Source organism: Marmota marmota, unplaced genomic scaffold, assembly GCF_001458135.2.
Source record: "Marmota marmota marmota unplaced genomic scaffold, marMar, whole genome shotgun sequence".
NCBI lineage: Eukaryota > Metazoa > Chordata > Mammalia > Rodentia > Sciuridae > Marmota > Marmota marmota.
The window spans coordinates 37,993,527-38,019,335 of record NW_026000108.1 but is presented as its reverse complement, the minus strand read 5'-3'; the positions used below and the strand labels follow the sequence as shown (position 1 = coordinate 38,019,335).

At 38.5% G+C, this 25,809-nt stretch overlaps 1 protein-coding gene across 2 annotated transcripts in view; it reads left to right on the top strand.

Annotated features, from left to right (window-relative positions):
- The window catches only part of Tec (tec protein tyrosine kinase), a 109,657-nt gene that overhangs the window by 3,974 nt on the left and 79,874 nt on the right, over positions 1 to 25,809 (top strand). The window contains exon 2 of one of the 2 annotated variants that reach the window (XM_015482083.2): positions 6,832 to 6,982. The exons of the other annotated variant lie outside the window; for it this stretch is intronic. The gene's annotated coding sequence lies outside the window, so the exon portion shown is untranslated. The remainder of the gene's footprint in view (positions 1 to 6,831; positions 6,983 to 25,809) is intronic. 2 annotated transcript variants of the gene reach the window in all.

Below are 25,809 nucleotides of genomic sequence, written 5' to 3'. Positions count from 1 at the left end.
TGTGTGTGTGTGTATCTTTGTATTTCTTCTTTGTGGTTCCAGGATCTTATCCCCCTGGGAAGTTTAATGACTTTTGGGGGATTTTTTTTTTCTTTCTGTACAGTTTCAGTTTACAAAGGTTGCTCTTGTCTTTTCACTGTTTAGATCTCTTACTTTCCTGTTGGAGGCTTTTCTTGTGTTCCCAATGCCCTTGGTTGTCTGCTGACATTTGAGTGGGAGGGTAAAAGCTGAAGTTGTGGGTGGCTGTCTTCCGTAGGGTGCCTGAAATGTGCCTGATGCCCGGAGACCCTGGAGGATGGGGATGTGTGGGGAGGCAACTCCAGGCTTTTTGCTGGTGATAGAGAAGGGGCTGTCACCTAACTGCTCAGAGTGGTAGACGGATATGGGGGAGGCTTGCAATCAGTCTTTTTTCTTTTCAGCCCACACTTCACCCTACATAGGGCCCAATTACCTTTAATTACTTAACCTTTTGGAGATTCTGCTGTATAAGTCAGATTGTTTATTGGCTCTCCTTCACCCCATTGTAATGGTTTTGCTCTTGTCTCTTCTCTTACCCTCTCTGTCCTTGCTAGTTTACACATTATATACCATAGGTTTGTTTGTTTGTTTGTTTATTTATTTATTTATTTTTAAAAATCTTCCAGTGGGGCTAGGGGTTGAACCCAGGGCCTTGTGCATGCTAGGCAAGTACTCTACCAACTGAGCTATGCCCCCAGCCCTGGTTTACACATTAAAGAAAAAAATTTCTTTCACTGACATTTTACTGGGCTTTTGACAAGGTTTCTGTTCCATCTGCCATAAGTGCCTGGAATATAGATTTCTTAACCAACTTCTACTGAGAGACTCGTTTGGGTCTGTCAGGGCAACATGCTGTTGATTCCCCTGTCTCAACCCACAGGTAAACATTTTTAATTAACCTGGAATATTCTCTCATTGAGCTCAGTTTGGATCTCAGGTTCCTTTTGTTTCTTTACTAATTAATCCCAGTTGTCATAGGAGCTAAAACTTCTCCCTAATCCTAACTTGGCTGGTGTATAGCTTTCTGGTCATTCAGCGCTTGTTCCTGTTTCCTGAATTCATTTTGTCTAGGAAGAATCATTCTGTTTCCTTGGTTTCTGCATCTCTTACCTTTTGGTGAGTCTAATATTATTCACTTTGAAAACTGGACCTAGTGTCAGAGATGGCCTTGTGGCCTCAGTGGAAATTCCTATGATTTCCCTCTGGAGGCCAGGGTATCCCACAGCTTCCTTGCCAGCAGCGAGATCCTCCCTTCCCCTTTGCAAGCTGGGGCCCTTCTTGGAATGTGCACCAAGTTCCTGTTTCTGGCTGGGCGAGCTGAGATGACTGACCTGCCCTGCTCTTTGCAACTTTCCCGACCCATTTACGGGTTGAGTCATTGCTCAGGCTCCCTTCATGCAGGGAGTATTCTCTTCCTGGGGCTTTACCACAGCAGCATTCTCGTGGTTATGCACAGGGGAATATTGACAAGCTTTAGCCTCCACTGAAGTAGGAAGAGCATTGTTCCCAAACCATCTTACCTGCAGCAAAGGTGAAGCTCTAGCTCCCTCTGAGGGCAAAACAACTGTGCATTGGGAAGACCGACAACACCAGCGCTGGCAATTGCTCCAACACAGCAGTTGCACTAGGGATTTTATCTCAGGTGGATGACAGCGAAGGATGGGTTATTAGAAAAGATTTATTTAACAACCAGAGACCCTGTGTCAAATAGAAGAAAAAGTAGGCCCTAATCTCCATCATGTGGGATTAGGCCCCAACTTCCTCAATAAGACTCCTGTGGCACAAGAATTAAAATCAAGAATCAATAAATGGGATTGACTCAAACTAAAAAGTTTCTTCTCAGCAAAAGAAACAATCTGTGAGGTGAATAGAGAGCCTACATCTTGGGAGCAAATCTTTACCCCTCACACATCAGATAGAGCATTAATCTCTAGGGTATATAAAGAACTCAAAAAGCTAGACACCAAAAAAACAAATAACCCAGTCAATACATGGGCCAAGGACCTGAAGAGACACTTCTCAGAAGATGATGTACAGTCAGTCAACAAACACATGAAAAAGTGTTCATCATCACTAGCAATTAGAGAAATGCAAATCAAAACCACTCTAAGATTTTATCTCACTCCAATCAGAATGGCAGCTATTATGCATACAAACAACAATAATAAGCGAGGATGTGGGGAAAAAGGTACACTTATACACTGCTGGTGGGACTGCAAATTGGTGCAGCCAATATGGAAAGCAGTATGGAGATTTCTTGGAAAATTGGGAATGGAACCACCATTTGACCCAGCTATCCCTCTCCTTAGTCTATACCCAAAGGACTTAAAAACAGCTTACTACAGGGACACAGCCACATCAGTGTTTATAGCAGCACAATTCACAATAGCTAAATTGTGGAACCAACCTAGATGCTCTTCAATAGATGAATGAATAAAAAAAATGTGGCATATATACACAATGGAATTTTACTCAACAATAAAAGAGATAAAATCATGGCATTTGCAGGTAAATGGATGGAATTAGAGAAGATAATGCTAAGTGAAGTTAGCCAATCCCCAAAAAACAAATGCCAAATGTTTTCTTTGATATCAGGAGGCTGATTCATACTGGGATAGGGAGAGGGAGCATGGGAGGAATTGACGAACTCTAGATAGGGCAGAGGGGTGGAGGGGAAGGGAGGGAGCATGGGGTTAGAAATGATGGTGGAATGTGATGATCATTATTATCCAAAGTACATGTATGAAGACATGAATTGGTGTGAATATACTAAGTATACAACCAGAGATATGAAAAATTGTCCTCTATATATGTAATAAGAATTGTAATGCATTCTGTTGTTATGTATAAATAAAAAAAGAAAAGATTTATTTAGCTGGTACCCCGTAACACATATGAATGAAAGTTTGGCCAGGGAGAATGCTGCAAGGCTCATTCCTCCCATTGTACTTATGCAGGTCTCTTTCCCTTTTCTAAAGAGAGTGCTATTGCAGTCTCTCTTTCCACGCAGTGTAGTTTTCTCTAATGTCCTGAGTGCTTCAACATAAGTTCTTTTTATCTTTTCAGCTGCTTATTAAACTCTACTAGAGAAAGGACGATACCTCATAAATATTCGGTCAATGCTCTGAATGAATTTTGGATGCTTTGCAGTTAAAAAAAATACTTGATCATAATTATGCAAGTTGTGTCCAATACTCTAAACTCACAAAATCCTGATTAGACTTTACTTCACTTTGGGTATGTAGACTGAAGCAAATGACAATCAACTTAAGTTTTACCAAGTGTATTGTTTCTCATGTCATTTAGAAATATTCCTCACTGAAACTAATATTATTTTTCTGTCCATGTATTTCTACTTAGTATGGTATTGGGATTTTTTTTTTTGTTTTTGTTTTAATGGCAAAGAGGAATGGCTTTTGGAGGAAGGAGGGAAGTATATGCTGATTAGGTTGCCTACACTGGTGCATTTACTTAAAGGAGGAAAACCTTTGTTTGGATTTTAATAACACATTTACTTTTAGCTTCTGTAGCTATATGTCATTATTTTCAAGGTTTAAAATGCTTAGCTATAGAGTGTCATAGTGGTAGACTTGTAGTCTTTACATAGTAGATGAGATCCTGATTCTGTAAAACTGTAAATATCTTACTCCCTTTAATTTTCATTTTTTGCGAAATTCTAAGCTGAGTTAGTAGGAAAAAATGTTAATGTTTTCTCTTTATCCAAAATGAAGTTCCAACAGCATCTTTTCTGTTACTATTTCTTTAGAAACTCTCGCGTCCTCCTATGCCCTCCAGTATTAGATTTCAGCCACATCTTGTGGGATCTCCACATGATTGCCCAAAGAATGAATCTTTTTTTTTCCTGCCCCATACAGGAGCGATTTGCAGTTTATTTTTCTGCCAGTTTGATTTAGCATGCATTAGTTTTTACCATTAGAGTTATTTTTGTTTCATAGAAGGCAATTTCTATTGTTTCTATTGCTTCTGTTGTTTGCTAAAATAAAATTTCCTGACCCTTTAGCCATGAAGAGACACAGAGATATAGTTCAGTTGGGTTATGAATGCTCATATGTGTAAATTTAGATATACATGCTTCTGAATGTGGTTTTTTTTTTTTTTTTGACTGCAGGGTGACATTGACTTTCAAGTTCCCACTGCCAAGAGCATTCATTTAAAAACTGAATGTTTTAAAAAGGATTTCCAATGTCTTTTTCACATAGTCAAACCACTTAGAGAACCACTGCATTAAAGAATTCTTGGTCATGGGTTCTGGAGTCTTAGTGGGAAGATGTTTTTTGGGTTTAGAGCTGTTGACAGATCCTCCCACATTCCCCAGTCCAAGGATAGATCTCTGGGTACTACCCAGGTTCTCAGACTCAATAATATGCTCCTCGAACTCTTCCTGTCATCGTTAAAAAAATGTCATCTAGTAGAGTGTTATATATTCATTGTTAAAAATGCAAATAGTACTGAAGCTTACAAAAAAGAAATAAAAAAAAAAATAACCCTGAAACTATCCCAGAAGGAATCTTTGTGAGTCTCCTCTCTTCTGTTTTCACTGGACTTCTTAAAAATCCTCAGTAACTTCCTAGAAAATAGTTAACCTGATGAGCACATGTGCAACTGTTTATGTAATTCTGAATTCTATAATTTTTTTATACACATAGTAGTTCATGTATAATGTTCTTTGGGTGATCTTTTATGTGGGCATTTTCTTGTAGGGATGGTTATGATTTTTAATAGCTAGGGGATATTCTGTCATGTTAATATATGATAGTATTTTGAATAACTCTTCAGGTGTTGGAAATTTGGAATATTTTCCTTTTAAAAAAATTTTATTTCTTAACCAATTAATTAATTTTTGGATAGAAGCCAGGGACTAGTGCATGTTAGGCAAACATTCTATCACTGAGCTATACCCTCCCCTGGAACCCCTGCCCCATGCTTTTTTTTTTTTTTTTCCCTCTTTGAGGATTATTTCCTTGGGGAATATTTTTCAAAACATCATCCTGGGATTAAGGATTTCTAACTTCTATTAACTCTTGTCAGAAGGAAACAAAAATAACAATTAAAAAATTGCTAGCTATATAAAGCTATATAGAGTTTCCATTATCCTCTTTTTTGACTTTTTTAGATGAACAGTATCTTCTTTGTATACACGAGAACCTTTGAGACCATCTTATGTACCTGGTTGTAGGTCAGATAAGACAGTTTGAAGAACCTGACAGAACCATGTACAGAAACTGTGTTTTTGTGGATATTTTCATTTTATTGGATATTTGGTAGGAAAAGTTTCTAAGGATTAGTAACAAAAGGTGGAGAGGTTGTTGTGGCAACTGCAACTTTATCTGACCTCTGTACCTGGTCCAGGGTTTATGACCTTTCCGGTAAGCTGGGAAGGCATCTTATTTTCTTGGGAAACTCCAACCCTCCCACTCATTTCCTCATTCCTGGAGTCTGTAAGCCAGGCTCAGTAAGGTGTGCAGGGTGAGCCCCATCATCAAAATTTGCACGAATGTATTTCTTGATTAAGAACTAGAGTAGAGTGAATTCCTGTTTAAATTATTCCCTTGATATTTTTCTGGATGTCTAGATGTTCTAATGTTTAAAGCCTAAGCTGTATTTCTAAGTTAACTATGAGCTGGCATTATGTTCCCATGCTTCAGGGTTTCCACCTATTACACAAAGCATAATGACACATAATTAATAGTGCACTTCAGAAAGATTCATGGCTTAATGCTTGTAAAGAACTTTGAGCTTTTCCTGAGAGCGTTTTATACACATTCATGAATAATGAGGTGGCTTGCTGTGTTGGGCAAAGAACATCTATATTATACTCATTTTATGGATGAGAAAAGTCCATCTTGTCTGATGTTCATTGCAGGCAAGTAAGAGAGAATAATGACTTGCTGAGAATCAGAGGGTAAATTTAATGTAATGTTCATTCAGTTTTCCTTGGACTTGGAGGGACAAGTGGAATCTAAAATAAAATCTTCATGACTGTGTGTGTGCATGCAAAATACATTTATATTTACTACTCTAAGCAATTTAACATTTTGGGTGGATAGGCTACTCCTTTATAAGGAGAAATTATGTTTGAAAAATTCACTAGCATTAGAGAGCCTTAGATAAATAGGAAAGGTAGATAGATCTAAATTGTAACTTTTTTTAAAATATTTTTTTTAGTTGTAGTTGGACACAATACCTTTATTTTATCTTATTTATTTTTATGTGGTGCTGAGGATCCAACTCAGTGCCTCGCACGTGCTAGGCGAGCACTCTACCGCTGAGCCACAACCCCAGCCCTTGAAACTGTAACTTTCAAAGTGATTTTGGGAAGAGTCCACACAAAGACTCTTAAGTAGGGTCAGTGGGAGTTAGGGAGAAATATTGTTAAAATCAGGATTTGAAAGAGGATTGAAAAACAGAACATTTCTCAGAATACAGATGTAGATGCCATAGTCTTATTATTATTATTTTTAAGTAATATATGAGAGGGAATACTTTAGTGAACTCCTAGTTTATAGTCAACATGAACCTTCTGTGACACTAAAACGTCAGACTGCTTTTATCAAGTCTATGCAAAACAGCAGGCATTGCAAACAATACCTTTAGGTAAAATGGATCCAATTTGTACATGCAGATATACATTTCAGTTTTTGACTCAAGAAAGAGATTCAGAGATTACTGTAAACTAACTAGCTCTCTCTCTCTCTCTCTGTTTCTCTGTCTCTCTGTATGGGGGATTGAACCCCAAGTTGCTTAACCCCTGAGCCACATCACCAGCCCTTTTTATATTTTATTTTAATACAGGGTCTCACTAAGTTGCTGAGTGCCTAGCTAAGTTGCTGAGGCTGGCCTTGAACTTGTGATCCTCCTGCCTAAGCCTTATGAATCACTGGAATTACAAGCGTGGACCACCATACCCGGCTACTGTAAACTCTTAACTAAAGACATTGACAAGGTAGATAATTTGGAAGATGCTGACTAATTTTAACTGTTGTCACAAATAAATCAGAAATGTTATTTCACTTTCATATGCTTCAGCATCTAAGATAGTTTCTGCAAGTTTCATCACTGTACCTTAAAAGACGTAATGCACTTAGAGCAAGCAAATCAGTGACATAGAAGACTGAGTGACATATTCCCATTAGCTATTCAGTCTAGAAAGATAAATGAAACCTGTGGACAGAGTGGACCTGCTTAAACTATGGAAACTGAGCTAAATAATATGAAGAAAACCATTCATTTGCACCTATTTTATTCCCAAATAATAAACATTCCAAATCTTTATTGAGCATATATGATGTGCCAGGCTCCATGCTAAATTCTTTAGGTGGATTATCACATGCAATCCTCAGAGAACCCTGTGAAATGGGTAAGATATTTTCAGCATTTATAGATTAAGAAATTAAATTTCAGGGAGGTTCTGTAACACTTGGTAAGTAGTAAGTGGTGATAACAAAGTTCAGAACAATGCAGTATGAGTCCAGGGCTCTCTGCTATGTTCTCTTTGGAGCTCTGTGCAGTGAGCTCTTCTCCTTTCCTCTTGCTGTCTTAAATAGAGTTGGACAATGTAGGAGCAAATGCTTCAAATAAAAACCAATCAGTCTTTCTGGGCATTGCTCCCAAGCCTCTGAACCCTGTAGATCCTAAGAAGTCTTCATAGTAGCACTGTCTAGTGGAAATATTCTGTGACCCACAGATGGAATTTAAAAATTTCTAGTTGCCAGGTGAAGAAAGGAAAAAGCAACAGGTGAAATTAATTTTCATAATATATACTATGTAACCCAACATATAAAAATATAATATTTTTACCATGTAATCATAAAAATTATTAATGAGATATTAGAAACAACTGAGGAGCAATACAATATTACAAATGCAGTATAATACATTATGAAATCTTTTGTATTTTAGTGGGTAAAGTGAACTGTAGTTCTACCAAACAATAAAGTTGTGATTAATGAAAAGATATTTTATACTGCTTCAGTTTTACATTTTAAATTCAAATTAAAATTTTTAAAAATTTAAAAATTTCTTTCCTTACTTGCATTGGCTACATTTCAAGTACTAGGTAGTTATTTGTGATATGTGGCTACCATATTGAACAGTGCAGTTCTATAACAAAAGGTGCTCTGTCCCCAAAGGCCCAGGGACTTCCAGGCATTGCATCCCCACTCCAATCTCTCATTCCTTTTAGCTCCCATCTTAATTTTCTTTGCCTGTGCCCAAAGCTATGATGTACAATTGTGCAGGTTGTATACTGCAAAATTCTTGGGTGTCATTTACATTATAGACCTAACAAATTTGCTTATTTAATGCATGCAATGGTTTTAAAGAAAATGGAAGTAAAATTTTCAAAGGAAGAGGCGGGTTTTTCTAATGCATGCAGAGACGTATTTTGAGGGGGTGGATAGGTGAGTGGTTGTGGCTACTCTGTTTTTTCCTATGGCTTCATCAGTTAGGCTTTTTGCATTGTTCTCTTTTATGTTCAGCACAATCCTGGGGCAATCTGCCTGTTGTTGAAAGAATGGAAGCAGCCTCAGTTACCCTCCTCTCCCTCAGAATAGTGCACAGTGCCATAGTTCTCTTTGGAGCCATCCATATGTGTTTCACTCATATTGTGTTCCCAGGGCCTGGTGCATAATGATGCTCAACACATTAATTTGAATTGTTATCTAGCTTTGACTCATGGGCCTCTATTGTGTCTGAGTTGCCCCTAATGATACTTGACCTTGGCCAATTCATGCAGATGCTGACATGGCTCCCTCTTTCATTGAGTCACTGCTTACTCTTCATGGGTTGCCCTATTCTAATGATACTAACAGCCATTATTATTATTATTACTAGTAACAGCACTACTGTTTATTGATTGCTTTGTGTCAAGTGTTGTGCTTAGTAGTTTATGTGCATTATTTCATTTAACCTTTGCAAATATCTCTAGGATGTGGCACTATGATTATTCCCATTTTATAATGAGGAAACTGAGGCACTAAGAAATTAAGTAATTTGCATGATGCCATACAGCTAATAAGTGTCAAATCCAGTCCAGGTTGACTTCAAAGCTCTTCTATGCTTTAAGTACCAGCCCGGAGCTTCTGCCTTTGGTATCTGGGGCTGTATGGAAAAGTGCCCATCCTGTAGTGGACTTACTATTTGTTTGTCCAGACTTTATTTCTCTGGGGAACTTCTTTCTCCGGGTCATGTGGTTTGGTTGGGATTGACACCGACTTCAGGGCTGGTCATGTGACTTAGCTTTGGGTGATCTGAACACACCTTCCATCTGACTAAGTGATTGACCCAGGGAGAATGTATGATCCAGGCTGGCTCAATGAGGTTCCCGTTCTGCTTACATTTAGGAAAGGAGGCACTCTTTCCTCTGGGATGCCTTTTTCCTTCTTCTTCTGTGTGATGTAATCTGGAGCTGATGATGGCTCTGCTCTATGGAGGAAGCCGTTTGTACTAGGAGAGAGTGAGGCCATCACGCAGTGAGAAGTGAGTGGTCATGAGAGCATGGCCAGCATCATTCGGAGCTCAGGGTTCACCTGAAGCATCCCAGGACAGCTTGGTTATGTGAGCCATATGTTCCATTTGTTGTTGTTTACTTAAATCTAGATATTTGCATTTGAAAAGAATCCTATCTAAGTCACAGACTTTTTAGAAAATGAATATTTCTGTCTTGGCTTCCCCATTGCCATTCTGTGTCTGCCTTTAGATGAGAGTAAACCCACTGCTTCTAGGGCCTTTTTCTACTTGTGCCAGGAGGCCTTTGATCTCTGCAGACTCTGAACCATGGTCAGCTTGCTGTTTCCCTTTTAGGCCTTTAAGCTCTGCCCAAGTGAAAGGAGTTTCCACACCCAGCCCTTCCATCCCTTTCCCACCCCATGGTGTAGCCCACACACATGGATCTGGGTGGGACACGGATTGTACCATGAGAGGAGCATTAGAGAAATCTGTTCTTCAAAGACATCAGAAAAATTGTTCATCAGCCTCCTCTTTGAATGCTGATCAAAGACTCTGGAATGAACTCATCTGGCCTCTGACACCATCTGGGCTCAAAGCCAGCTTAGGCCAAGCCCTTGCCTCTTATCCCCAGTTTCCTTGACTTCCAGCCTTTCTGATCAGCTATCTTCCTATGTACTCTCAGCCCCGCTATGATTCTGAACTCCCATCCTTCTGCTGGCTTGCTTCCCAAGTCTTTCCGGTGGCCCTCTGAGAGCATTGTTCCACAGTGAATCAACTCTCCCACACCCCAGCCTCCTCACACATGCAAACGCTCCCTTCTCCGCAGCTCTCTCTGCTGTAGCCTTCTCCTGATTTCTCTTCCTAACTTTCAGGGCATCACTTTTCAACCCTCATGCAAAACATCTTTTTCATTTAGCATTCAAGCCATTCTTGTAGATATCCTCCTGGTTTCCTCTGTTTCCATCAACTTCTTGGTCATCCTCCTGGACTGACTCACGTGCTTCCTAGTCTTTTCTCCCAGCTTTGCACTTTCTGTATTCATATATACAACTAACTTAATATATTTGCAATAGTTGAGCAGATGCCTTGGGGTAGTTCATGGGAGCTCATAGTTGTGGTGGGAGTGGAAAGCAAGGGAGACTTCATCAAAGAGACTGGGTTATATTTCCACCACTGCAACAAAATATCTGAGATAAACAGCTTAGAAAGAGGAAAGATTTATTTGGCTCATGGTTTCAGGCCACAATCACTTGACCCAACTGCTTTGGGCCTATAGCAGCACAGTACATCATGGTTGGCAAGTCAGCATGGTGGAGGAATACTATTTACCTCAGGGCAGCTGGGAAATGAAGACATAGAGGAAGGAATGAAGACAGAGAAAGGGATCAGCTTCCCAATATCCCTTTCAAGGGCACATCCTCGGTGGCCTAATTTCCTTCCATTAGGTCCTACCTCCTAAAAGTTCCACCATCTCCCAATAGTGCCACAGGCTGGTGACAGAGCCTTCAACACATGGCCTTTGGGGCATATTTAAGATCCACCTCAGAAAAAGGACCTTGAGAAATGAGTGGGATTTCAACAGGAGGATTAAGAGGGAAGAGTCTTCTGGGCAGAGAGCAAAATTGAGCAGAGGCCTGGAGTTATGAAGAGCTTGATTCCTGGGAAATAAGTGGTAGGAAAGGAAGAGGGGACCTAGGTTGGATTGGACATGAGTCAGGAGGGAGAATGCAAGACAAAGACAGCCTTTATTATAGAAAGGAGAGAGGTGGGATGATATTGTAAGTGACAAGATTAAAACTTGGTTGGAGTGGTTGTAAAGGGGGAGGAGGAGTCATGATAGCAGTTTAAGAAACTTCACAGAGTAGGGCTGTAGAGTGGAGATGGTGGGAGAAGAGGGGGAGGGATTGGCAGCACAGGGTGGTTATGAGGGCGCAGAGAGTAAGGCAGGGAAATGAGTCAGGTCCTCCTGCTGCTTATGAGCTAGGAGAGGATGAGGTCCTGCCTAGCAATAGGAGACTTAAGGTTCCAGGATGCTGGGAGACAACAGCTGTATACTAGATATGAATCAAATTACTCGGCCTTTTAATAACCTTGTGAATGAAGAGTAAGATAACACATGCAATAGCATGATAGTAAAAATGACTTACATAAGCTTGTGGTGTTTCCCAGTGTTTTATAGAATTCTACAACTCAGAGATGTTAATGAGGTTCAAGGGAAATAGAGCAAGTTCTGTGATCAAATAAGGTTGGGAAACACTGCATGCTATGTGATTCACAGAGTTTGTTCACATATTAAAGTCTTTGAGAAATGCTCATAAGGAACCAGTCTTACATAGGTTAACCCAGCTTTCCCCAAATATGTTTGTCCGTTCACTCAACAAGCATGAATGGACTAGTAAGTGCATGCTAGTGTGTTTTGGGTGCTGTACTGGCCCCTGTTTGTGTAGTAGAGAACGAAGGCAGGTGGTATTCCTGTGCTTAAGCCATTTTGGTTTGGAATAAGCATGTCTAATCATTCATTCAACAGGTCCAGTGTTCTGAGGAACATGATTTGGGAGGTCTTAAGGTGTTTAGACATTCCTTTTATGCTCCAGAATGGAACGTTTAGTGATTTGTCTCTCTGCCTTCATGTCCCTATCTTATATTCATACTGCCACCTCTTCACAGAATATTTTCTGCACTTCCTGTCTTGGGCACGGACTGAGAAAATGACAAGAAAACTTTCAGGTCTGGGAAGTTGGTGACTCACCCAGGATTACCCAGATGGTTAGTTGCAGAACTAGAGCCAGAACCCAGCTCTTCTGGTTGTAGGTTCCATGCTCATTCCATTCTTGATGACAAGGGACAATTTGAAGTGCCTGAAAATTAAAGAAAATTCAAGTAGCCACAATAGGTTGAGTGAGATACTCTGGACATGCCAGTTTAATCAACACCACCAGGGTGGACTGTGTGCCACCACCACCGTCACCACCATCATTGTCATCACTAATATTGAGTAATTATTTGATCCAGATATCTAAGTACTTTATGTAGAGACTTTTTAATTTAATTTTTACCATGTTATGAAGTTGTAATTGTCACCTTGCTTTATAAATGAAGAAGCAAGGGCAGAGAGGTGAGTAATGTGTCCATGTTTACACACACAGCCAGTAAGGATCAGAGCCTAGCTCCCATAGGTTGTTTTCAGAGTTCAAACTCTTGCCTTCATTCTGTATCAGGTGAAGTGATTTTTTTTAATATTTATTTTTTTTTAGTTATAGGTGGAAACAATATCTTTATTTTATTTTTATGTGGTGCTGAGGATGAAACCCAGTGCCTCACGCATGCTAGGTGAGCACTTTACCTCTGAGCCACAACCCCAAAGTGATTTCTTGACTTCAAGATTTCTCTCTCAGAATCAGTTTGTTTTTTCTTCTTTCCATTTTAGCACGCCTGTCTCCTCGTTTTTTATAAACCTGATGTCAGAAAGGTTCTGATTCATTTAATAAATGAATCAAGTAGTATTCATTAAATCTCTAATGAGTACCTACTATGTGAAGGAACTGTTTAGGAGCTGAGGATCCAGCTCTGAATACATAGACTATGTTCCCGCTGTCATGGAATTTACAGCCAGTGGGGAGGGCACACAATAAAAGCACACCAAGAAGTGTCTTGCAGTGATAAGTATAATGCAAATAATTAAAATGGGAGACCAGAGTGAGGGTGACTGGCTGCCTCCTGTAGATTGGGAGTCAAGGGAAGGCCCTTTTGTGAAAGTGACATTAGGTTGAAATTTGATGTGGTTCACAAATTCACTACACATTCTAGTAGGATAGCTTGGCCCAGACATATTTTCATGGTGATTGCAAAGAAGCAAGATAAGAAGTAGAAACAAGAAAACACATTCCAAAGTTTTAGCTTGTGTTCACTTTCTCTCTGTCCTATTGGTCAAAGCACATTACACAACAACACTCACAGTCAGTGTGGGAGGGTGTGGTATAAAGGACAAGTGTTCAGAGAGGTATGAAAGATACAGGGAGATCTGAAAAATCAAGGCCTTAACAGCAATCAATTTATTACACTAGTGGGGCAGGACTGTAGGAGAATCTTGAATGGTTCCAAAAATACTTTGAAGACACAATCCAAAGAATGTGCTGATGTATTGGATCTGAGGTATAAGAGAAAGGAATGAATCAATGATACCTCGTATATTTTTAGATAAGCAAATAGAGAAATGGGGAGGCCATTTACTAAGATGGCAGAGATTGAGAAAAGAGCAACTTTTAGGGGAAAATCTAGACTTCTATTTTAGCAAGAATATGTTGGAGATACCTGTTAGGTATTGACAGAAAGATGTCAGGTTTGCAGTTGAGCAAGAAATCTGAGGTTCGTGGGTTGAACATGTAGATTTCAGAGTTACCAACATGGATGATATTTCAAGCCATTTTTGGAACTCGATGAGGCCACCCAAGAAGAGCCTGTGTTTAGAAGTAAAGCAGAAAAGTAGAAGCCAGTAAAGGGGACTGAGAAGACGTAGCCTCTAAGATCAGAGAAATACAGGCAATTTTTATGTCACAGAGAACCAAAAGAGAGGCAAGCATTACAAGGACAGAACGTGTTGAATACCTCTGGAAGGTCAAATAAGAACTGATAAGGGACCACTGATTTTGGCAACTTGGTGGTTGTTGGTGACTTGAAGAAGACAGTCTTAGTGAATTGGTAGAGGGATTTGAGGAAAGCATGTGGTGTGAGAAGCAGAGAGAGCAAAGATCATCTGGTTTTCAATAGTTTTTGTTGCAAAGGGGTTAAGAACTAACATGGTGCTTAGAGGTGCAAGTGGGTGGACTGAATGGTTTATGGCTGGGAATGTAAGTCATGTGACCGCTAAGGGGGATGGTCGAGCACACTGAGTGGGGTTCACTTTGGTTTGTATGTTAGTTACCATCTTCTGGGATATTTACTTTCCATATTTTATTTTAAATTGTGGAATGAAAGTATATCCACTATTGGAACCATTTCAGCCATCTGGCAGGGTAAGGTTTTAAATGTGAGTTCTGTTGTCACACTGGGCAATTTGCCTGTGTAATAGAGTCATTCAGGTGACATTATTGAGGACAGGCCTCTTTGGAATGGTGATGTCTGTCATGCTCAGCACTTCTTACGATGGTTATTGAAGCTGGTAAATTCAGTTGTTTAGATTTTGATGTGGTTCACAAATGTGGGAAGATCTCAGAGCCAAAAGGGGAATGTGAATATGTGTGTTCCTTCCTTCTTCCAGGTTCTTACACCAGTCTGATTTGATTGTTTTGATTAATATAAAGAAGCATTTGCACTCAGCAATGCAGGTATTACCTTTTATGCACAGACTAGAAGACTTTAGGGTGCTATTCAGTAGATTCCTAGGCAAGGTGTGCATTCTGGAATTCTCACTGAGTGACAGAAGTTTTTACCTTTCATGCTTTTAAGCTAGTGTAACTAAAGTTTTAAAGTCTAAAGTAAAGCAAATGTGTCAGGTAAATGGTAATTTGAAATGTATTTGGGTGAAGGACAAGTGTACACTTGGCACTACTTATGCATTTATTTTTTTTATCACCCCCTTGGGGTACATGCTAACTGTGCGACAGGTGAGGGTGGTTGAGTGAAGAGATGCAGCACCCTGTCTTACAGTGTATTAAAAGCCTTGGAAAATTTTTATTCCATGGCTTGAATCCACTTTGCTATTTCACTAATTAAAAATATTAGTGTCTGCTTGTACTGTTAACTATAAATAATTTGTTGCTTTACTTGAGAGCTTTTTGATTTGGCAGAAATCACACTGAGAAGAACACCTGCCGGGGTCTTATAATTGCTGCATCAATCTGAGATGTGTTAGCTCAATGTTAGCAGAGAGATCATGAAGTCAAGGAGTGGACTTACATCACAGATGAAGTTGGAATCTCCAAATATGCATGCTTCCAGTGTGAAGACATAGGTCTTTGAGAGTGGTGGTGTTTTTGTTACATTGGGTCATTCAGTTGGCTACACTGTGAGGTACCTGGCCTATCAGGAAGGTACACATTAGCCTTTTTAAAATTTCACAGATATGCTGTTTAAATACACTGCATTATATTATTATCAACATAAGATTTATATTCCAGTCACATATTGGAGAGTAAACCTTGAATTTGACCCCAACTAATTTTGATACCAACTAATTTTTATCCCATTATGATCTCAAACTAATTTTTCCTTAGAATTTAGTGACAAAAAGTTTTTCTTTTGATAAAACTGATATAAAAAAATCATTCTTCTGTGATATGTTTATCCTTTTCCTCCTGGACTTTGGGAGGCTCCAGATGTCACTATTGCAGTCAGTGTCTCAGAGTTCTGGTTATCTGTGTATAGTAGAAGTATAGCGTATATGAATTTGAATTAAGGGACTTGAATTCTGTGTGCCAGCAAAGAAAAGAGAAACAACACTAAGAGTGTGCGTGCTTCTATTCACCATTCTGGGTGAGTAATGTCCCAAGGGTGTGTGCATTTCCTGAACCTGCTGCTCCCTCACTCAGTCTTGGTTTATACAGCTTTCCTGGAGCCTCTCAGTGCTCCATGTGACTGTTGTGGTTCAGGACTAATACCTTTTCACAACAGCTGGTGCTAAGCCCAAGCCAGTGACTTTCATGCTAAACTAAAAACAACAACAACAACAACAAAAAAAAACACCCAAATCTGTTTGTAAAAAGCCTTATGGTGGTTCCCTCTTGGTGTATCTACACCCTTGACTGGTAGCCTCCTCGCTTGACTCTGGCCTTGGTAGTGTGACTTGCTTTGGCCAGTAAAGCATTCAGAGGTGTGAACTGTGTTGTGTATTGGGGCTTGATTGTTCTCACTGCTCTTGAAACTGAGGACTATGTGATCAAGCCCAAGTTTTCCTGTGGAAGGGGCCACATGTGCTCTGTCTGGCTGAAGGCCTGCCAGAGCTAGACCAGGTTGGACATCCAGGCCAGGTCTGCCCAACCAACCTGAGAACTAATATTTTGTTGTTTTATGCTACTACTTATGGAACAGGTTTTTCTTTTTGTTCTTATAAAAAACTAACTGATAAATTTCCCAGTGGCTTCTGAACATTTCTGCCAATGCTGTGTTGGACTTATTCAGAGTTGGAGTATCTTTCTCCATTGTGACCTGTGTCTCCTGAGGAATAGTCAAGGCTAATTTTGACAATATTCTGTTTCTGCCATATGTGCTGATGTGAGAATCAACCTCCACTTATCATATAAACTTGGATTCCACTGTTTTCTTCCCACCATTTTCATTTCTAATATCTTTTATCACTTTTAATTCTTATCAGTGTGTATAGTATGTATATATATATATATATATATATACACACACACACACACACACACACACACACACACACACATATATATACATACTTATATATATGTATACTTTTTTTTTTGATGCTTGGGATCAAATGCAGGACCAGGGACATGCTAAGCAAGTGCTCTATGACTGTACTATGTCCCCAGCAAGCATATTATTTATATATTGTACATGAATTTTTTTCTTAAAAAAGAGCACAGTCCAGTGGTTTTTAGTATTATTTGTGATATTATATGGCCATCACCACTATCCAATTCCTGATGATTTCTATGACCTCCTCAAAAGAAAACCCCATCTTCCTTTCTCTCTCCTCTTCCCAATGAAACAGCAATCTACTTTCTACTCCTGTGGATTCACATGTTCTGGATCTTTCGTATGAATGGAATCAGTACAACTGTGTTTGGCTTCTTTAGTTTAACATGTTTTTTAGATTCATTCATGTTGTTACATATTTTGTATTTGATTCTTATTTTTGGTGGAATGATATTGCGTGGTATAGATAGATCGTAGTTTGCTTATTCATTCATCATTTGATAGACATTTGGGTTGTTACCGCTCTTGGGCTGTTATGGGTAGTACTGCTGGGAGCATTCATGTGCAGGTTTTTGTTTGAGTAATATGTTTTCAATTCTCTTAGGTTTATACCTAGGAGTGGAAATGCCAAGTCATAGGGCAACTCTGTGTTTAACTTTTGAGGAACTGCCAAACTGTTTTTTTGCAATGGTTGCACCATTTTAATTCCCACAGGCAATGTATGAGGGTCTGTTTTCTCTACATTCTTGCAGATACTGGTTATGTTTCAGTTTTTTTGATTTTTAACTATCCTAGTGTGTGTGAAGTGGTATTTTGTGGTTTTGATTTGCATTTTCCTAATGACTAATGATGGTTGAACATCTTTTCATATGTTCATTGGCCATTAGTGTGTCTCTCTCTCTCTCTATATATATATATATATATATATTTTTATTTTTGAGAAATGTCTGTTCAAATCTTTTGCCTATTTTAATTTTTTCTTTTTTCTTTTCTTGAGATGGGGTCTTGCTATATTACCAGGCTGGCTTTGAACTCTTGGGTCCAATGCTCCTCCAGCCTCAGCTTCCCAAGTAGCTAAGATTTCAAGCACATGCCATTATACCTGACTCATTTTGCCTATTTTACTATTAGGTTATTTGTCTTTTTATTGTTCACTTGTAAGTGTTCTTTTTATATTACAAATATGTTCTCCTATTCTTTGGATTGTCTTAGCTTTTTTTTCCCATGATGTCCTTTGATATGCAAAAACTTTTAAGTTGATGAAGTTCATCTATATTTTTTTTGGTGTTGTTGCTTATGTTCTGTGTCATATTTAAGAGACTCTTGGTTAATCTAAGGGCACAAAAATTCACGTCTACATTTTCTTCTAAAAATTTTATAATTTTAGTTCTTCAAGTCTGTGTGTTAGGTAGGGGCTCAAATTCATTTGTATCCAGCTGTCCTTGTGTCATGTGTTGAAAAGATTATTCTTTTCCCCTTGCGTGGCCTTAGCATTTGTCAAAAATCAGTTGATGATAGACGTATGGGTTTATTTCTAGACTGTCAATTCTGTATTGTTGATATTTTAACATTATTATTATTTTGGTTATATTGTTTTTGGTTTTATTTATTAATTTATAGAAGGCACCTGTCAAAGTGCCATCTACTCCCTCACATTTCAGTTTCTTAGTGATTTATAATAATACTATGAAAATTAAAACAGTGATAGTGACAATGGACATATGTTACTATTGTTAACTATTCCAAATGTTTTACATGCATTAACTTATTTAATGAAGTGAAATACTGGATGGAGTATAGCTTTAAAAGTTAAAGAACTGTGTGATTGTGTTTGTGTTTGTGTGTATGTGTGTGTGTGTGGGGGTGTGTGTGTGTGTGTGAAGTCTTACTTTTTGAGTGACACTGAGAAAAAAAATCCCATTTAAAAGAATATATTTATTTTTTAGCTGTAGTTGGACACAATACCTTTATTTTATTTATATGTGGTGCTGAGGATTGAACCCAGGGCCTTGCACGTGCTTGGGGAGCACTTTACCACAACCCCAGCCCACCAAAATCCCATAATTTTAATGTAAAGTTCTCAAAAGTAATTATGGCAAATGTTTTATTTTTTTAAAATTAAGGTATATCAGTAATAATATTAGTGAACAAAGAGAGGTGTCTGTCAACTCAGCTTTTTGGGGCTTTAATATTATTCTCTCTCAACTGAGAAGTTTGGATCCAGTGATTTCCAATCTCAGAGTGCCCAGGCCTCATATCCTATAATGCAGCATCTGGATACAGCAGCTTTCTGTCTGTTCCTGTCATGGTGCCTGATGTCAAGTGGATTTTAAATAAAATGCTTCATTGGAAAGTGAGTGAACAAATAAGAAAAGGCTGGAAAGGAATAAGTTTGGTTTTGGTTTTTTTTTAAATAGTGGAAATAATATTCTCTCTTTTGGGAATGTGTGTGTGTGTGTGTGTTGGGTTGGGACAAGGGAGAGGAAGGAGTATTGAGATGGGATATATTTAAATCAGTACAAGCTTTTCTACTGCTTTTGTTTCTTCATGCTCACCTTGCATTTTACAATGCTGAGCTCTTGGCCTTGGGGACATCCTTGCCCCACCCTCTTTCATGGTTCATGGCTTACCTTGCTTTGTAGCCCAGCCCATGTCTCACCGGTGCTGATATTCTGTCTGCTTTTCATCTCCAGGTAGGATTGAAACATATAGCCATCTCTGGTCTAGCTTTAATAACATGCCAATGAACGTGTTAGTTTCTGTGATGTCTGTGTCTTCCATTAGGATATGGCTCTCTTAATGGCTGTGTTTTAAGTTTCAGAGCCTGAGAACATATCTGGCACTTAGCAATGCTCAGTTAATAGTTGTTGAGTGTGTAAATGTGAATCAATTCATAATAAAGATATGGCAACAGTTGACCAACCATCAGTTGCTTTCCCAAATGTCTGCTTATGTGTAAGAAACTAAAGGTACATTTTCTTATTTTTTTTCCTATAATAATCCTGTAAGGTTGATGCCACCATTCTCATTTTACAGATAAAAAAATAGTCCCAGGCAGTTTGATAACTTGTATGAGCTTATGTAACTAATAAACGACAAAGCTGAGATTCAGAGCCAGTTAATCAGCTCAGCAGTTCCAATTCCTTCCACTAAATCATGCTACTTAACCAGAAGTCCAATGTCAATAATTGGTGGGATAAGGTGACAGAGGATGACATAAGAAAATAAATCTTTAAGATAATGTTTAAAGAACCATTGCATATGTCTCCTATGGCTCTGTCAGGAGGCAAATTAAAATTTTGGTCTTTTAGAAACTAAATGAAGTGGTATGTGCCTGTCGTGCCAGCTACTTGGGAAGCTGAGTCAGGAGGATCACTTGAGTCCCAGAGTTCTAGGCCAACCTGGGCAAGGTAGCAGGACCCTAACTCAAAGAAAGAATTGGTCTTTTAATATGTCGAAAGGTGCATGCTTATGTTCTAGGTAGTTGACATTTGTGTTTTAAGATGATAGTTATATGGGGAGCCAGTGGACTTCTAGCATATTAAGCTACACTGAATAATTGAATAATTGAATTGTAGGGCTAATGACAGCCTTAGAGACCATTGGCTTCAACCTTGAATCTTACAAATGATGTCACAGGGACTTTAGAGTCTGTGAGTTTTGTCCTCAGTTTTCTTGTTAAGGACAGAGAAGTCTACACTATGAGAAAATATATACACACACATACACACATATGTATTAAATATATATATATATATATATATATATATATATATATATATATACACATATATATATGTATGTATATATATGTTTAACAGGAAATTCAGAATAGTGGTGGACAGACTGTCACATTGAAGTGATGAGAGCGAGAGAGTGTGGTTGGAATACCATCATTTCATTTTCTTCAGTGACACGTTGAGACTGGCCTGGGCTCCTCAGGTAGATGGGGAAACTGAGCCTCCAGTCCCCACAGGGAAAAAGAACACCGATGCAGGACAGAATCCATCTTCAGGAGCATCTTGGAAGACAAAGATCCTGTTGGTTGTTGGTTAATTTATGATGCCAAAGAAGCTGATTTAAAATGCAAATGGATATTTTTGAAATAGGAGGTTTCCTTCAAGTCTGTTCAGTGACAATAAAAGAAACAGAGAAACTAAAAGTGGTGGTGGATCTGAAGTAGATGCTTCCTTTACCTGAGGTTTGGCTTCTGAAGAAAGTGCAACAAGACTTAAATAAAGTGAAATCATTGAGTCATCTGAATACTTACCAAATACCTAATGGATTTTTAGGTACTGTTCTGGGCACCAGGTTATGCCAAATAAATTTTATTTTGCTTGATTTGTGATTTTTGTAAGACCAAGGACTCAGGAAAAAAAAAAAAAGAAATATGCTCTAGAGAAATTTGTGTGGGACCAAACAGAGATTTATGTATATGTGCGATGTGTGTACATGCACATATTAACTAATTTATTCTGTGTGGTTTTCTAAATATCACTATCACTAATTTAAGTAAATTTGATTTTCAGAATTTCACACAGCATTGGAAACTTGGGCATTGATTTATTTGTAGAAAATGATTTCTCAACTCATGTAATTTTCAGACTACATTGGCAAAATGTAATATTGAGATTTAGTTCAGATAATATTCCAAAGAGAGGAGTTTCTAGCTTGAGGAGTTTTATATGTCAGGGAAAGTTTATGAGTAACACAAATTTATTTTCTTTGAGGAAGAAAATGGTAAATGGGGGTAATGGGAAATGGAAAATTGTATAAAATACAATGTTTCTGTTAAAACCTTTAAAAAATTCTGGAAGTTCTGTGTAACTGTTCCTCAGTTCCCTAGTGCCCCAAAGGATCCCAACATGTTTTTTTTTGTTGTTGTTTCTTTCTAAAGGTTTTTAACTATGTGTACAGAATAATTTTTCCTCCCTATAATTTTGATCCTAGGATTGAATCTAGATAGAAAAATTATTCTAGGTAAATTTTATTTTCACTTAAGCCATGTGCTTGGAATGTATCTAGTCCAAAAAGTGAATAATATGTATAATTAAAAGTCAATTTTTCTGTACCTAACACTATTGCTTTTCTCTTTAATTTCATCCCTGCATTAATAAAATATTCAAAATTAAAATTCAGGTGAAGTTTAAATACTCAAAATGAATACTCAAAACTCACCGTGAAACTTAGGAAAATGAAATAGTAAACACATGCCTTTTTAAACCTTTATTTCCTGTTGATGATTCGGATTAAAATTAAACAAGTTTGAAAAGAATCTCTGTCTGCATTATACGAGGACGTGGGTGTTAAAGATCAGAACATTAGCATCTACGTTGATTCACGTGTTGGCATATCTCTAGCCATCTGTTAAAATTCTGTTCTTGTGTTTTTTCCTCATCAACGTCGTGGGCAATACTCTGAAAAGGGGCCATTGTTTCCTCTTTAGTGATTATAGACTGGTGATTATTAGGTCTGGAAGTGATTCCAAGATACTTCATGAATGTCATTTGATCGCCCTTTCCAGAGTGCAGGGTTGCTGTTTTTAAATCAATCTTTCCCATGCTTCTCCAGAGCAAAGATCATGTCTTGTTTAGTTCTGTAATCACCCAAATGCCTCATGCCTGGCTCCTCATATATCATGGGAATGCATATATATGTCAGAATGAATGAATGAATGAATGTCAGAATGGAATGCCGGAAACTATTCCTGTGGACAAATTGGCTCATGAACTGAAAATTGTGAAAAGAGGACTTGAGTGGAGAAGAGGAAGTATTTGAGAGAGGGAAGAAGGTCGACAGGGATTAGAGAAAATGAAATGAGAATGGTGTAGTTAAGAAGGTGAAGTCTATGTCCCCGTTATCTATTGCTGTGTGAGAAACCACCCTGAATTTGAAGGCACCATGAGCAACCGTTTTAGCACACTCATGGATTCTCTACGTTAGCAACTGGACAGGGCACAATGGAGATGTGTTGTCTGTACTCCACAAAGTCTGGGCTTCTCTTGAAAAACTTGAATGGCTGGGAGTGACTCAAATGAGTGGGGACTGGAATCATCTAAAGTTCTCTCACTCATATGACTGGCTCCTGGGCTAGCATGATTTGAAGGTTGGGTTTCACTAGAATTTGGCACTAGAACATCTGTGTATGGTTGCTCCATTTGGTGTGGGATTCACTCAGTATGGTGGCTGGGTTCCAACAGGGAACCAAAGGACCAGAGGCTCAAAGGAACTAGGTGGAGCTCCTTGGCTTCTATGACCTAGGCTCAAGGGTCACATAGTATCACTTCTGCTATAGTATATTAGTTGAAGGGGCCACAAACCCACTCAGATTCCAGGTGAGAGGACATAGACCCTGACTCTTAGTGAGAGGAATGAGTGTCAATGAATTTGTAGCTATATTTAAAAACACCAGCCAGATAATGACAATGATGGGTAGAGCAAAGAACAGAAGAGTATGGTTATCAGTTCATTTCATCATTGGGGGGACAGAGGAAAATGTCACTGGACATTTCCAAACAATAGTTAGATTGGGCTGATGTCATGACATTTTTGAATAGTTTATAATTTTTATTTTTTTATAAGTGATGGGTGAGATATGTTTCCTATGGGATTAGTATTTTACCAGTTTATTTATTTTTTTCTTCTTAGATATCAGGTATGTAAAAGCTTACATTTCAGTTTTGGAAATTCTTTATTTGCTAAGAATCATACAGCCTAGCAATAAGGGTAAAAATATCTCTGGTCAAATTTGCCACCTCATTCTAGTGTGCTGAGTTGTGACACTGACCTTTGAGGATCTTTTCATTGATTCTTTAATAAGAAGGCTGCAGTTTGGATAGACTCACTTTGCCTGACAGCCCGCTGGACTTTGGTACTTGGTCAGTTTGTGCAGAATTTCTCTCATCTTATACTCTACACTTGAAAACCAAACTTTGGGTTCCATGAAATTTGATCCGGGAAAAGGGAAGGAAATAACGTAGAGGGAAGAGAGGAGTTATCACAAGGACAGATGTTGCATTAGACTGTGGGTTTATTTTTGGTGGCTAGAAACCACACATTCCTGTTTTTCAGAGGTGGAGGGGGAGTGTCACATTACAATGTCATGAGGCTCCAGGCTGCTTCACAGAGTCACCGGATCCACTGGAAGGGCTTTGCTAGGTACAGTGGTAGTAAGGATGCTTGAGGAAGGGAGCCCGCCTATCTTTTCCTCCTTCTATTTGCCCACTACCTTGGTTCTTTTCTCCCCTCCCTCCCTTCTCTCCCTTCTTTCCCCTTTTTCTATTCTCTTTCTTACTGGTTCCAAAGGGTTCCATGACTGGGACATGCAAAACCAAGTATTTTAAATACTTTTTATTGTGGAAAAAAATTCAAAGATAAGTGCAAATAGGAGTGTATAAGGAAGCCCTTGTATTTAACACTGAGCTTCAGCAGTTACGGCATGAACAATTTTATTTTGTTTATATTCCCACATACCCCTCATCAGATATGGAGCAAAGCACAGACAGTAAAATTATATGGAGATTTTCCAGTGTGTGTCTCTAAGAGATAGGAACTCTTAATAATATAATCACGATGTGATTATTCCCCACCTCCACTCTTAACTGTCAAATAACCTTTAATTATGTTAATATTATCAAACAGATTTTTACCAGCTGCTAAGAATTGGATCTGATTTGTCTCCAAGGGTCTATGTGTTGGGAGCTTGATCTTCAATGTGGTGATGTTGGGAGATGAGACTTGTAATTGGTGGGGCCTAGTAGGAGGACCTTAGGTCATTGGGGATGTGCTGTCACACAGGTTAAGGTGGTTCTTGTGAGGGAGTTGTTGTGCAGGCCTGAGCCTGACCACTCTTTCATGGTGACATGTGATTGGTTGCTCTCACATGTGCTCCTGCTATTACCATCCACCGGGGTGTGACACAGCTGAGAACCAGAACCAGACCAATGGGTACCTTGCCCTGGAAGTTTCAAAACTGTGAGCTAAGTAAACCTCTCTTCTTTCTAAAGTTAGCTACCTTAGGCATTTCATTATAGCAACAAAAAGCTGACTAATACATGAGCAAATACTGATACCATCAATATGCAGTTAGTATTCAAGTTGTCAAGTTGAGTATGGGTGGCAGAATATTGCCACTTAAAGTGAATCCACTTAAATTTCACAGTAAATAGTAAGAGGAAAAAAGAAAGAAAGAACTCTGTATGATTCAAGTTTATCCTGAAAAGTAAGTAGAAATAACGTTTATCTCATAATCAACCCTGTTTAGATTGTAGTTGCTAATTCTTAGAATAAAGAGTGAGTCACAAACATACATTAGAAGAAAGATAGTTTCTTCAACAAATAGTGCTGGGAAAACTGGAAATCCGTATGTAGCAGGATGGAATTGAACCCCTGTCTCTTACCCAGCACAAAACTCAATTCAAGGTGGATCAAAGACCTAGGCATTAGACCAGATATCCTGTGCCTACTAGAATAAAATGTAGACCCAACTTCCTCAACAAGACTCTTAAAGTGCAAGAAGTAAAATTAAGAATCATTAAATGGGATGGTGTCAAACTAAAAAGCTTCTTGACAGGCAAAGGAAAACAACCAAGAGTGTAAGGAGAGAGCCTATAGAATGGGAGAAAATCTTTGCCACCTACACTCAGAAGAGCATTAATTATAAGTAATTTAAAATTATATATAATTTGTATATATATAAATATATAAGGAACTCAAAAAACTTAACAAAAAAACCCCATTAATAAATGGACAAAGAAACTTTACAGGCACTTCACAGATGAAGAAATGTGATCAGTCAGTAAATATATGAAAAAATGTTCAACATCACTAGCAATTAGAGAAATGCAAATTTAAATGACACTGAGATTTCATCTCATTCCAGTCAGAATGGCAGTTATCAAGAATACAAGCAATAACCAAATTTTGGCAAGCATGTGGGGAAAG